This window comes from Ictidomys tridecemlineatus, chromosome 13 (assembly GCF_052094955.1).
Source record: "Ictidomys tridecemlineatus isolate mIctTri1 chromosome 13, mIctTri1.hap1, whole genome shotgun sequence".
Taxonomy (NCBI): Eukaryota; Metazoa; Chordata; class Mammalia; order Rodentia; family Sciuridae; genus Ictidomys; species Ictidomys tridecemlineatus.
This window is the reverse complement of record NC_135489.1, coordinates 21,731,976-21,745,921: the sequence shown is the minus strand read 5'-3', so window position 1 is coordinate 21,745,921 and position 13,946 is coordinate 21,731,976. Positions and strand designations below refer to the sequence as shown.

At 35.8% G+C, this 13,946-nt stretch overlaps 1 long non-coding RNA gene across 1 annotated transcript in view; it reads left to right on the top strand.

The window, feature by feature from the left end:
• LOC120886574 (uncharacterized) overlaps window positions 1-11,170 on the top strand; it is a 170,321-nt gene extending 159,151 nt beyond the window's left edge. The window contains exons 4-5 of the long non-coding RNA XR_013430047.1: window positions 8,601-8,703; window positions 11,105-11,170. This is a non-coding gene — a long non-coding RNA (uncharacterized LOC120886574). The remainder of the gene's footprint in view (window positions 1-8,600; window positions 8,704-11,104) is intronic.
• The last annotated feature ends 2,776 nt before the right edge of the window (window positions 11,171-13,946 follow it).

The following is a 13,946-nucleotide window of genomic DNA, read 5'->3' as shown; positions in this document are numbered from 1 at the left end:
TCAACATTTCCTCAAAAATCAGAAAAGAGATTACTTGTAATTTCAAAACCTGAATAAGAGAAATTCTAATCTTTTCCTTCTTTTGTCACCAGATTAATTTGCCCAATTTTCTTCGCAATGGAGAAAGATCAATTATTGTCCTGTCTCTGTAGGATAGTCATTTTTCCAAAGTTTCTTCTCTTTCTTAAATATAAAAGTTTCCATTGAGCACCATAACAAATTCTAAGTCAAGAGTTTGCACAAAAGATTCTTTTAAATCATGTATCACCAAATGATTCTGATACAATGATCTATAGAGCATATTTTGAATAACTTTGCAGTAAACTTGGAGCTCCATAAAGTTTTAAATTCACTAAATCTTACTCATATCAGCACAGAATGATAACTACAGTACTTTTACAAGTTCAAATCTGTCATGTGGTCAGATAGGTGATAGAACAATGGACAGAACATTTTCTCTGGGGTATATATTGTCACACACATAACAGACTCTCAATCAAAATTTATAGATAAAAGATTAGAACTAGGCTTTACTAGCAAAATACAGAGCAGTTTCTTTGCCTTTGTCTTGGGGGTGAGTAAAGTCTCATTTATTGCATACTTTGAAATATTGCCCCACACTGATTCTGGAATTCCTTTCATTGGTTGCTTTTCATTGATCAGGCAGGTAATAAGTTCTGAAGGTTGACAAGTTGATTTTTCTAATCTCTAGGAGATATTGAGTAGAATATTGGATATTTTTCTGTTTTTCTCTTGATACCCTTAAGACAGAGATATTGTTCAGAGCCCAACACAGCATGGAAAGAGAAGTGTTGATGCAAAAGAAGACTAGAATAAAAATTTCTTTCTTTCTTTTTTTTTTTTTGGAGGGATGTACTGGGGATTGAATTCAGGGGCACTCAACCACTGAACCATACCCCCCCAGCCCTATTTTTTTGTATTTTGCCTAGAGACAAGGTCTCACTGAATTGCTTAGTGCCTCACCCTTGCTGAGTCTGATTTTGAACTCACGATCTTCTTGCCTCAGCCTCCTGAGCCTCTGGAATTACAGGTATGTGCCACAGTGCCTGGCTAGAATATAAATTTCATTTCTTCTGCTTAGGTAAACTTGAGAATCTGTTTCCTCTTTTAAAGTATACTCTTTAAGGTAGTTCAACTTTTAGTGTTTCAACTTTACTACACCGCAAAAGTTATACGGCTAAGAAGACTTAATTTAAATTTTGAGTTTTCATCTTTGCTCAGGCAGCAATATGTGGTATAATATTCTCTTTTGATGCTGGGAAACAGTAGAGAGCCATAGTTCCCAATCACCACATGATTCTGAGGATAAGCAACCAACATTCTATGATACACTCTGTTGCTAACCTCAGATGTTTGGTAGGTTAGAAGTATTAAATGCATTTTTCACTTACAGTATCTTCAATTTATATTAGATTTATTAGTACATAACCCCATCATAAGCTAAGGAACATCTGTAATTCCATTTATCTTTTGGAGTTGACCTAAGACGTGAGGAGATTAAGTATTTTTTAGTGATGCCCAGAGCTGTACTTGCTCAACAAATAAGAGTCTCATTCTCCTTTTTTTTTCCTCTTTTTTTTTTTTTTTTTAAAAAAATCTTACCATGTTGCTAGTGCTCCACTAACTGAGTCATACACATGTTTGACAGATTGGATTTACGTTAACAAATCTAGAATACTTTTTTCAATCATTGATTCATTGCTCATCCCTATAGAATTTGGCCTCATGGCAAACAATTACCAAAGTACAACATTCTAGAGGAACAGTGCTCTTAATATATTTTGGAGGCAGGAAAACCAGAAGAGATGTTGAGAATTGACCTGAGACTTACAGAAAGAAAAGAACCAAGGAATATATCAAAATTTGGGTGCTCAACTATGAAGTATCAGAATCACTTAGATTAAAATATAGAAGAAACAGAGGGTTAGGAGGGAACAAAGCAGAATCAAAGGTTATGTCTTAGGCATATCAATGATCAGATGCCCACTGAACAACAAAGATGCATATGGTGGAAGGATATATGTATCTTAATCATAAGGGGAAGGATCAGAGCTGGACATAGATATTTGGCAAATGTGTACATATGACTATATACAAAGTTATGAATGTGGTATTATGGTTTAGATATGAGGTGTGAGACAATGCAAAAAAAGCTTACAGGTGAAATGATTGTATTATGAGTGTGTTAAATCTTCCAATGCATTAATCCACTGATAGGGATTAACTGGACAGTAAGTATAGGTAGGTAGGTAAGGTGTGGCTGGAAGAAGTAGGTCACTGGGGTGTGACATGTACTGCGTCGTCTGGGCTTTATATTTTGTCTGTAGTGAGAAGAGCTCTCTCTGCTTCCTGGTGGCCATGTCCTGAGCTTCTTTCCTCCGCCATGTTCTTCTGCCATGAAGTTCTCTGCCTCACCTTAGGTGCAGAGCTATGGAGTCAGCCATCTATTGACTGAGACCTCTGTGAGCCAAAATAAACTTTTCCTCCTCTAATTCTTCTTATCAGGTCTTTTGGTTACAGTGACAAAAAAAAAAAGCTGACTAAAATATATGGTCACACTGGAGAGAGTGCAGCTATAGAAAAAGGAAGAGGCCTTGTGCCCAACTAGCAAACCCTGATTATCCTAACGGTTGACTGTGAAGTAAAGGAGGAAGAAACAACATCAAAACTGTAAGGCAGGTCCAGAGAGGTTGCAAGAAGACAAAGGATATCAGGATATCACAAAAATAAAATGTTGCAAGGGGGAAATGCTCAAATGTGTGGAGAAGATGGAGCATATGGCAGCTTAAAGAACAAGGATGACTAACAAAAGCAGTTTCAGTTAAATGGTGGAAACAGAGACCATTTGGGGCCAGTCGAGGAAAGAATGGGAATGTCATTAGATGCATTATCTTTTGTGTATGGTGAGACATCACAACAGGAACAACAATCTGAGACAGAATGATAGCCTTGTTATAACTTCAGTGATCTTTCTGAAATTTTACTTCCACTGTAGGTTAAAAGGTTGAGCCACAGGTTACAAATATTTATACCTTATATTTCCTTAAGATACGATCAACTAAGCAATTTTTTTGTCTTCTGCCTGATATAAAGGTATTGCCATGGCAACCTGATCTCCAGGTTACAAAGACTTGGCTAGCATTTTTCACATTCTGGTGCAAATCCTTGAATTATGACGGTCCCTCTCTGGCTGGGAAGTCTAACCTTGCTATTGTCCTTACAGAAAGGAGTTGAGAAAATGTGAAGGGCTAGTCAATAATGAACTTCAAGTTAAGAAGAAGAGACCCAATCACATTTGAGCCTTCAGGACAATCTTGTTTAAATTGAAAGAGAAAAGGAGATTGAATTTAAACAAATCCAAAAACCTTGAGAGAGCAAGAAATTGTCTTCAAATCTCAGTAGTTGTCATCTATGTTTTTGTACATCTATGAGTCCAATGCATGATTGAATTTTATTACTATAAACAAGAAACACAGAGAATATATATTCGTCAAGCTGGACTGGCTATTTTGGTTTAAATTTTTCTTCTGATGAAAGTGAATAGTTTATTATTAAGGCAGAATGTAGAAATTCTTGCTTTAGATTCAAATGCTCAATCTATCTCTTATGTCCAGCTTGGAAAAGAAATGTATACCACATAAGACCCCAAGGAAAAGCTCAGGCCTCTTGTGTGTTCAGCTCTTTCTTATTTTTGATTGGCTTGTTGTTTAGGACATTCTCCTCCTGACTTCAGCATCAATCACTTAGCAGTAGCCTCATTGTTCTTCCAAACATGTACTGCATTGTCTTGTCTCTGGACTTTGGTCATGTTGTCACCATGGTGTGGACTGTCTTTATCTCTCCTTCCTTTGAAATGTATTGACACTTTCCTTGTGGTTTTGTACATGATTTTAAAAAATATTCCACGTATATATGAAAATGACATTTAATCTCCTGGGTACAGTATTCAAGACATATAGATGTAGATACATAAATGTGTCATTCAATCTTCTGTATCCTTATGGATTTTGTTACTTTAGGATTTCTTGAAAGAAGATTATTAAATTTCCCACTAGAATGTTAACTTTGATAATTTCTTCTCATAGTTATATCAACTTTTACCATACACACACACACACACACACACACACACACACACACACACACACACACAATGCTATAATGACCATTTTATTAGATGCATGGAAATTTTTCATTTTATATCACCCTTAGTAAATGGAACTTTGTATCAATGTTGTGTAAACTTCTTTATTGTTAATAATTTGTTTTGCCTTCAGGACAAATGCAATTGGTGTTAATACAGTTGTGCTAGACTTTTTGGGTAGTGTTTGACTGCTATATATCTTTTTTTATTCTTTTCAGTTGTTTCCTGTCCGTATGTTATAGATGTTTGTGGTAATATAACCTAACTAGAGATATTAAACTTTTAAACATTGAGACTATTGATATATTTGGATTTATTTCTGCAATCTAAAGTATAACAGTCCCTTTCTATTTGTCTTGGTTTTGAATATATCATATTTTTTACTGTTCCCCTTTCTTGTTTTATTAAAGCTAGACTCATTTATACCATAGATAAATCTCAAAGTGTCAGTAGGTGAACTCAATAGAATTTTTTTTTAAAAAAAAAAAACCTGTTTGCTGAGTTCAAAAATAAGTATTCCTGCTTGATGACTTACTTCCAAGGGATGATGTGGGAATTCAACTTCCTTATGTATTTGATTCAAGGTTATCAGAGCAGGGGGAAAGGGATGAAGGATTAGAAATGAGAGAACATCATGAATCTGCTAGGAAATGGTCTATTGCTTCCACATGGCACTGACCAGAATTCAGTCCCTTGACCACATCTAATGTGATATGGAGGGGGAGGGGGTTGATCCCTCAACACTTAACAGATCTGTATGTCTAGAAGTATAGGATAGTGGATATTCTACCCAGTCCCCTGCCCCCCCCCCCACCAACATGCCAAATCTCATCCCTTCTTTATTCCACTTCATCTTTTCTACTCATTTGGAAATTGTCTAGTCTATTTTACCTTTTGTTACCCTATTTTTTTTTAGCATACATATGTAATTCCCAACTCTTAAACCCAATTAATATGTTCCCCCCAAATAATACCATGACTTCAGAAGTCTTTAACTCCAGCCACATTCCATGCCAATCACTGTCCAATCAGGAAAAAGAAACCACCTGGTAATTTGAACAGGACAGGTTTATTATAAAGAATTATTAATAGGAGATTGGAATAATAGGAGTTAAATCATGAATATCAAGGGATGCAGGAATTACAGCTATAGGAAATAGCCATCATCCTCATGTCCAAAATAAAACCCTAAAGCAAAAGCCTCCTCCCTTCTGGGCTAATTTTATTGGAGAATCTGGACATAGAAGTCACTGGAGGGGCTTACTGAGAATCTCCCTTCTGGGGTCCTACTCATGGGGAGCTACCATGTCTCACAATTCACTGTAAGCCACCCCAAGGGCATAAGCATCCATGGAAGGGTGCTATACTTTCGAAATTCTGCAATAATTATCCAATGGGGTGATTTGGGAGGTGATCCATAGGGACCTGGCTATTGGCAAGCCACAGTGAAGTTATGAAGGTTCTGAGAGAGAGCTAGCTACTGACACCACAAAGCACCTCTTGCTGCAGGCACCAGGGGCTAGAGTAGCCACCCTGTGAGGAGCTAAATACCAAAGAAACTGCTCTGCTGGTGCTGAGTACAGGGGGAAGCTAAAAATCTACAGAAATATGACAAGTACGATATACAAGGACATGCAAGAGAACCCCCTTTTTTGTGTCCCTTGTGAATCCTTTATTGATGAGTTCTAACAGCATACCAACTGGCAAAGGGGAAGTAATTGCAAAGCACACATCAGAACAGAGTGAGTTTGAATCAGAGAAGCAAAAACTGATGAGTGCCACAAATCAATCTCAACTTCTATGTTATTTTTGCCCGAGTTTAATTCCATCTTTCTCAATCCTCCAATTAGGTAATTATGTCCCAGGATTATAGACTTTTTATTGGAAGTTTTCGTCTCATTTTGCTATTTTCTTACCAGTATTTCTATCATTTCAGACCTTCCCGTGATCATTTCTTTTTCTTCATGAAATATATTCTTTAAAGTTTGTGAGGCTCAAGTTTACCTTCATTCTCTAAATAGTTGTCTTATGTGGTGTTCTCTTCCTTTATTTTATTTTTTTTCTGAGATTCTAATTTCATGCATATTGTTCCACAGCCCTTGGTTGTTCTATGCATTTTTTTTGTTTTTTACTCTTTTTTTTGTCAGTTTGGTAATTTTTATTGACTTATATTCAAGTTCACTGGCTCTTAGTTCTGATCAGATTTATGAGCACACCAAGAGAATGCTTCTGATAAATATTGTCATTTGATTCTTTCATAATTTCTATCTCTCTCAGGTTACTCATCAGATAATTCAAGGAGTCCACTTTTATTTTTTCTCTAGGATTCTTAATACCCTAGAGAAAACTTGAATACATTCATCATAATTATCTTAAATTCACTGAGTTCAACTCTTGTTCCATTTCAGGGTCTGATTCTGTTGATTGCTTTATATCTTGACAGTGTGCTGCTTTTTCTATAACCTTTGTATGCTTTATAAATTCTCTGTTTAAATTTCTGTTTTGTAGGACAGTAGAAGTTGGGAAAATAGTGAGTTTTCCTGAAACAGGCAAACTTTTTCTTTTGCCTGTTCTATAGTGTGAGAGTTAAAGTATGTAGAAATTTAACTAAATTTGAGTTTTTGTTATTTCTATGATTAACTTCGGTGAATCACAGAACTCTAATTCCTCAGAGTCACCTTGTGATAAAAGTGGAGTGTTTTTGCAAGAGAATTTTCTCAATATTTTCTTCATTAGCTTCTTGTTTTCTCTTGGTACCTCACCGTCAATTTGGTGTCTTTTATTTTTTAATTTTTTTTATTTAGCATCTTAAGGATTTTGTTCCATGGAGAATATAGGAGATAAGGAACTGAGTAGGGTTCCATGCATTCATTCACCTCCCCAGGACAGCTTGGCTACTCATCCTCTCTCCAGGCTTGTACCATAGGCAGGCTTCCTCAAAGCTCTCGTCCTGCTCCTAACCCTTCTGGCGAGAAGGCAGTGAAGTCTCTGAAAAGCCTGTGAATCAGCCCAAGTTCCTTCCTGTAGCTTTCAGGAGTTCTATACTCTCATGCTGGTCCACACTTGACCTTTATCAATTCATTGCAAAATTTACGTAGAATTTTTATCAGCTTGAGTAGCATTCTGAGACATGTAACTTAAGTAAGGAAGTTCTTGTGTCCTATTTCTCCTTGGAAGTACGTGTTTTTCCCTAAATTTTTGGTTAGCGGCTTTCTTATATCTTTGAGCAAAGTCATGAAAGCCATTGTCCAAAAATTTTGTTATTATATTGAAAATGAGAAAGTCATTCCTTTCCAAATTTCTACACAAAAGTAGAAACGAGAAGTCTCATTTTTATTCTTGAAAAATAGATTTGTTGTACATAGAAGCCAGACCGACAGTTATTTTTCTCCTAGTTCTTTAAAGATATCATTTTATTTCATATAGTTTCTGAGGTTATTGTTGAAAAATGATGTGTTAATATAACTATCATTATTTGAAGTGATCTTTCCTTTCCCTCTGATTAGTCCCTATGGTCTGATTGTTAATGTCCAACTTAAATTCATATGTTAAAAATCATAACTCCCAAAATAATGATATTAGGAGGTAGGGCTTTTGGGAAATGATTAGTTATACATGGGTGGAACCTTCATGATGGGATTAGCATCCATATAAAAGAAGCACATAGAATGCCCTTTCCTTCTACCCCCATATGAAGAGAGAAGGTATCATCTATGAACTAGGAAATGGATCCTCACCAGATACCAAGTCTGTTGGTGACTGATCTTGGCTTTCCTAGACTTCAAAGCTGTGAAAAATAAAGGTTTTATTTTGTTTTGCTTTGATTTGCTTTGGTTTATAAGCCACTGGTTTATGGAATTTTTCTGATAGCAGCCAGAATAGATTAAGGGAACCCATAGCTGTGTTTTTTTAAAAACAAAACAAAATTATTTTTTAGTTGTAGATCGATACCTTATTTTACTTATTTATTTTTATGTGGTGCTGAGGCTCAAACTTAGTGCCTCACATGTGCTAGGCAAATGCTCTACCACTGAGCTACCACCCCACTCTCCTGACAGACTTTTGCATTCTGCAATTTCATTATTGTGTATCTACTTATAATTTAAAGTTCATTTATCCTATATAAGATGTTTTAGGATTACAGATCAGTAGGTATTTCATCAACCCAGAAAAAAAACTCTTTCTTTTTAAATATTACCTTTCCTATTTTCTTATAACTTATTCTTCATCATTTCTTCTTTTTCATGTATTTTGAGGAATTTTGTCATGCATTTTGTGATTTTATTTAATTTTTATTTCACTGTTTCTCAATTTTGTCTGTCCATTATTTTGTTGTTTAACTTCTCCTACTAACTTGTTAGAAAGATGGTGTGACAGAGTTAGACACATAGATGTAGAAATTTACATAATTTGAGCTGAAGTTTTGTTCCTCTAGGTTGCTCCTGCCTCTGTCAGCCTATCCAGTCACCTTGGGACCCTTCCAACCCAGAATTACTTTAACTAAAATTTCCAGCCTCTGATTTTGGGGACCAATGAAGGTAGGTTTGCAATTGAGAATCCTCATTAGGGTCTTTCCTATTTCTTCTACTCTGTTCAGAATCAAATCCCAAAGGCAGCTGTCTCCCTAAGTCTCAGCTTCCCCCCTCATTTACAAGTTAAGTACCTTGTTCTCTAGGAAACCTATTTTCTGCAGGGTTTCTTCTTCTGTTTTACAGTACAGACTCCCAAGCTGTGTGCTCTCTACTTTTCATGACTCAAGACTTCTTCAAACAGCATGGCTCTAGGCCATCATTGATCAGACAATTATGTCGACTTCAGCTTTACTGTCTTTTGTGAATTCATGCATCTCTTGTTTCTTGCTGTTCTGATATTCTATTACTTTATCCGTACTCAGCTGTATATCAAAAATATGTATTTTTAAAAATTTCTTTGATGTTTAACTGAGGATGATTTCTCTAAACCTCTAGCTTTATAGGAAGCAGTAAAAGACACCTCCTTCACAATACCGATTCAATACATTCTTCTCACAGTTTCAAGAGTCAGTTCAAGTTCCACATTTGCTGTGAATTTCACTCGAATCAGAATTATTTTTTGCTCTACATATCAAACAGTGTATTTCTCTTAGTTTTATTATTTGCAGGTTTTTGCCTTACTGTAAAATTTGTGGTTTATACATCAATGCCCCCTTCTAGATAGATTTTAGGCAGGAAATCATGTTTTAAGTCATATTTCTTTTGGCCAAAGGGATGACACATAATAAACACTCCATAGATGTTGAAAGAGTAAACAGATTAATGAATAAATGGGTAAAAAAATTTTTATTGATTTTTTTATTAACTGATGAAACTATGAGACATTGAATACACCTTATATATCACATATGTTGCTAAGAGCTGAGTAAATTGAATAAATTAAAAAATTCTTAAAAATGGTAATTATCCTTATATTCTCCAAGATAAAGTATGTGGGATGGGGAGATACAGGATTTCCTTGGATTAGAAAAGAGTTTATGAAAGTGTTACTGTGGTCGATGAAGCATTCATAATGGATAATAGAAGAAATAAAGATTCTGAGGGTCATCTCTTCACAGTTGAGATTTATATCATGCCTGCCAACCATGCTCTTTCACAACACAATTGAACTAGGTGCACAAAAGACTACTCTTGTGCATGTGTACATGTGGGTGTAAAATTATACAGGCCATGAAGAATTGTCAAATAACCCTTACCCCAGCAATCAAAAACAAATTGTGATTATGGAATATGTTATTTTTAGCATATAAAAGCTATATAGTAAGTAGCCTACTTTTATACATAATTTAGTCTTAATAATGTATATCAAAGTTGATTTATAAAGGATAAATGGCAAAATTACAAATTATAAGGTAGGGGGTTAGTGAATCCAGACATGAATAAAAGGTTTTCATTTATATTTTGTTTGCTTTTTACACAAATTTCAATTATTTATTTCTAGAATTTCAAATATGTTCCTGTTTGTTATCATCTTATTCACAACTGAACAAACACTCGACTGGCACAAACCCAGGGAGTGTCTTGTTGATTTACCACTTTTGGCTCAGAGAGATTTGTGTCTCTGTCTCATCTATACTAGATTTGCAAGATATACTCTTCTTGTATCAGCGTTTTTATCTTTCATTTGTTTTTATAAAATAATGACGACAGAAAGAAATAAAATATTCAAAACACACAAACCCTGTGGTACAAATATGCTTCCAAAAGCATACACTGGTTGGCAGTCAGAAACTCTATGTGCCATCTGAACATTTTGGTTTATCAGATAGATACATAGAGGAGGCCAAATTTATCATAAAAACTTGTTTGGGCTTTTGATATATAATGTGTACATGATCGGATTGTATAAGAACACAACAAAGAAAAGCCAAGGAGACTATCTAGCTAGAATTATGACCCTTAAGTCTATTCTTTGACTTGGGTGTGAAGCATAGAGTGAGCCTGTTGCTAGAGCTGTGGATGTGTCTTTAGGAACAGACAATGGAGGAAGACCTTTTGGGCAACTAAAGTGGAAGTGCTCAAAACTGTATGTTAACATCGACAAACTAATAACGATATTAATAGTGACAACAAGAAGTACCAGCAATATTGACATCTAAGTATTTTATTATTCTCTTTGGGTGAGGTTATGTGGGCCATTTTCCATGGAAAGAAATCACAGGGGTAAGAATCTCCCCCTTATTGATGAGAAGTTTCTTCTCATCCTCCCTCAAGGATTTCTATCTAGGTTACAAATTCACTGCATACATTTATATTCCTAAGCTTTCCTTTCCTTTGTGTGAACTCAGGAAATAAGTACTCAGATACCAGTGAGATTTGTCTTTCTAATCTCAGATTCTCAATTATTTTGCCTTATGACTTTGATTTTTCTTTGTTCCTTTTGTAATTTTTTTAAATCTACTCTTAGGAAAGAATATATGATGCACCTTTGACCCTTTGATTGAGCCACGTCAATGTGATAATTCTGTAAGGTAAGTTTCTAACTCTATTTCTAATTACAAAGTAAAAATATCCATAATGATTTTTGTTGTTGATAAGAAAAAAATGGGGGGGGGGAATAGCAAGTAGTTTATTTGTGGGTGAAAGGAGAGTTCTGAATTGGCAAAAAATAAGTGGCTACTAGAAACCAATAGCCACAGGGACAGATAATCCTGGTTGAATGTACTCTTCTCCTTTCCTGCCGTGACTTCACACATGGTATAGTAAGGACCCTGTGAAGGGTCTGTATTTAGATTTATGGAGATTTTTTTCAGCCATTATTCTATATAAATAATGTCAAGGGATGAGTTTTTGGGCAAGTTACATTCTATCTTTGATCCTTATTTCTTTCTTCAGTAAAATAAGTATACATGACTAAATCAGTTGTTTTTAACTTTTAGAGCACATTACAATTCCAAGAACTAAAAGCTGTGAATACTTATTCATTTATCTCAGTAAAATTTCAATGAAAGCTAACAAAAAAAATGCAAACACCCAAGTTTTACCACTGGGTAGATTCAATGTGGGCATGGCAGGGCCTAATTATAAATATATTGGAAAAACTCCCTTGGTGGTTCCAATGTGCAGTCAATGCTGAGAACTGCTGGATAAGATGATCCCCTAAAGTCTTGTCCAGGAAGAAAGTGTAACATAAATGTTTAAAAGAACACTGGAGTTAGGTCAATCTCAGGTGAATCTTAGCTCTCCCGCTTCTAAGCTGCCTGAGCTTGGGCAAGTTGTAATTTCTTTAAGTTCAAGTTTCCCCAACTTACAGTACAGATAAGACTAGTCTTTTCTGATAGTTATGAATATTAAATATGATAATATATATAAAGCAAATATCTCAGATCTTTCAAAAAATGATGGTAAAGAGGATGCTTATTACAATGCTGCTTACACCAAAATAAGTCAACAAACAAAAATTTCACTGTGGTACTGAACAAAGATTTGGAAGTAGAATAACAAAATTAAATTGAATTAAAAATTCAAACATTTTTTATGTTTGAGCATGATATGATAAAATGCAGACGTTTGTTAATCTGGGATTATAATCAGGGTTTTAAAAATAATATTTCATGTGTGCATGCATATTATATAGTACATATATGATGCTTTTCATATATGCGTACACACACACACGCACACATATGTAGGTATGCATATAAAGCATGTGTAATCTTGTCTGCCTTTTCATCTTCATGTCCTAATCTGCTATCCCTCAAATCTTTGTGCTACCATTAGTTTGAACTTGACCATTTGCTCACATTGCCCTGATCCTGTGCTGCAAATTTTGTATTCTTTTTCTCACTTACTCATCACAAGGGAGTTACTATCATCATCCCTTTTTACAGATGAGGAAAATGAGGTTCAGGAAAGTGAAATAAATTTCATGGTCCCCAGGTCCCAAAGTAGAAGGTTGGCAATGGGACTTCAGGGCTGGCATTATCAACCACCAGACTCTGGAAACATCTTGAGTGTGCAACCACAGTGTTTATCATGTGAGGTCACTTTCTTTCTCCGTGGTGAGAAAAAGAAGAAATGATACTATGAATTGGAGGGTCTTTAATGGAAGACTTTAAGAGAAAAATGTCAAAGAAGATTCTGCTGGTGTGGTGGCACATGCTTTTAATCCCAGTGACTTGGGAGGCTGAAGCAGGAAAACTCCAAGTTGGAGTTCAGGCTAGGAGATTTAGTGAGACCCTGTCTCAAAATTTAAAAAATAATAATAAATAAAAAGGACAAGGGATATAGTTCGCTGGTTGAATGCCCCAGGGCTTCCCCCTCAGTGCCACACAGAAAATGTCTTATTTTCCTGAGCTCCTTATATTCCTGAATCCTATGAGCTTCTTACATTCCAATTTCCAATCCCCAATCTCCTTTCTCTTTCTTTATGCATACTGAAGTCCAGGATTTTGGGAAGGGCAAGATATTAGTATTGACCAAATTATGAAATTCTGTGCCTCATCAAAATGAAGTTACATCTTTTGGTGGAGAGGGGAAGGGAGGGTTCCAGGGATTAAACTCAGGGGCACTCTACCACTGAGCCACATCCCAGCTCTATTTTATATTTTATTTAGAGACAGGGTCTCACTGAGTTGCTCAGTGCCTTGCTTTGGGCTGAGGCTGGCTTTGAACTTGCAAATCCCCCTGCCTCAGCCTCCCAAGCCGCTAGGAATACAGGCGTGTACCACCGCACCTGGTGAGGTTACATCTTTACTAATAAGTCCATTCATTTGAAAAATATCACCTCTCTAGAAATTAAGATAAAATATATGCAACCAAATGCCAAGATAACTCAATTTCCATCCCTGTTATGAGAAGCAGAGATGAAGTATATGAGCAATATAGATAAGTAATTTTCCTTTCTGTTTTTTAGTGTCACATCTGTTCATTTCAGTTGCAGATTAACAAAAATTTGCCTTTTGATTTCTAGGATCAGAGTAGTAATTGGCATTTTGACCTGAAAACCTTAGAAATGTTTAGTTTCTTTGAAGAGTAGACCTTCAAGCCATAAAAACTGACATGTTCTGAGAAATGACCTCATCATCCCACCTAGATTACACAATTATCAGATTTGAGAGTAAAGAGAAGATGGAGCGTGAAAGAGAAAAGTGTGAAATCTGGGTTACTTCCTCACTAACTCAGGCCCCGGGTATATTTTGTGAGTCTTTTTCTTGGGCATTGAGGTTCCCCTTGGCTCTGTTGTTCTTAGCCTCAGCTCTGTCAAAGGTATTCCGCCAGAGGAAACTTCCTCCATACTTCCATGTCCT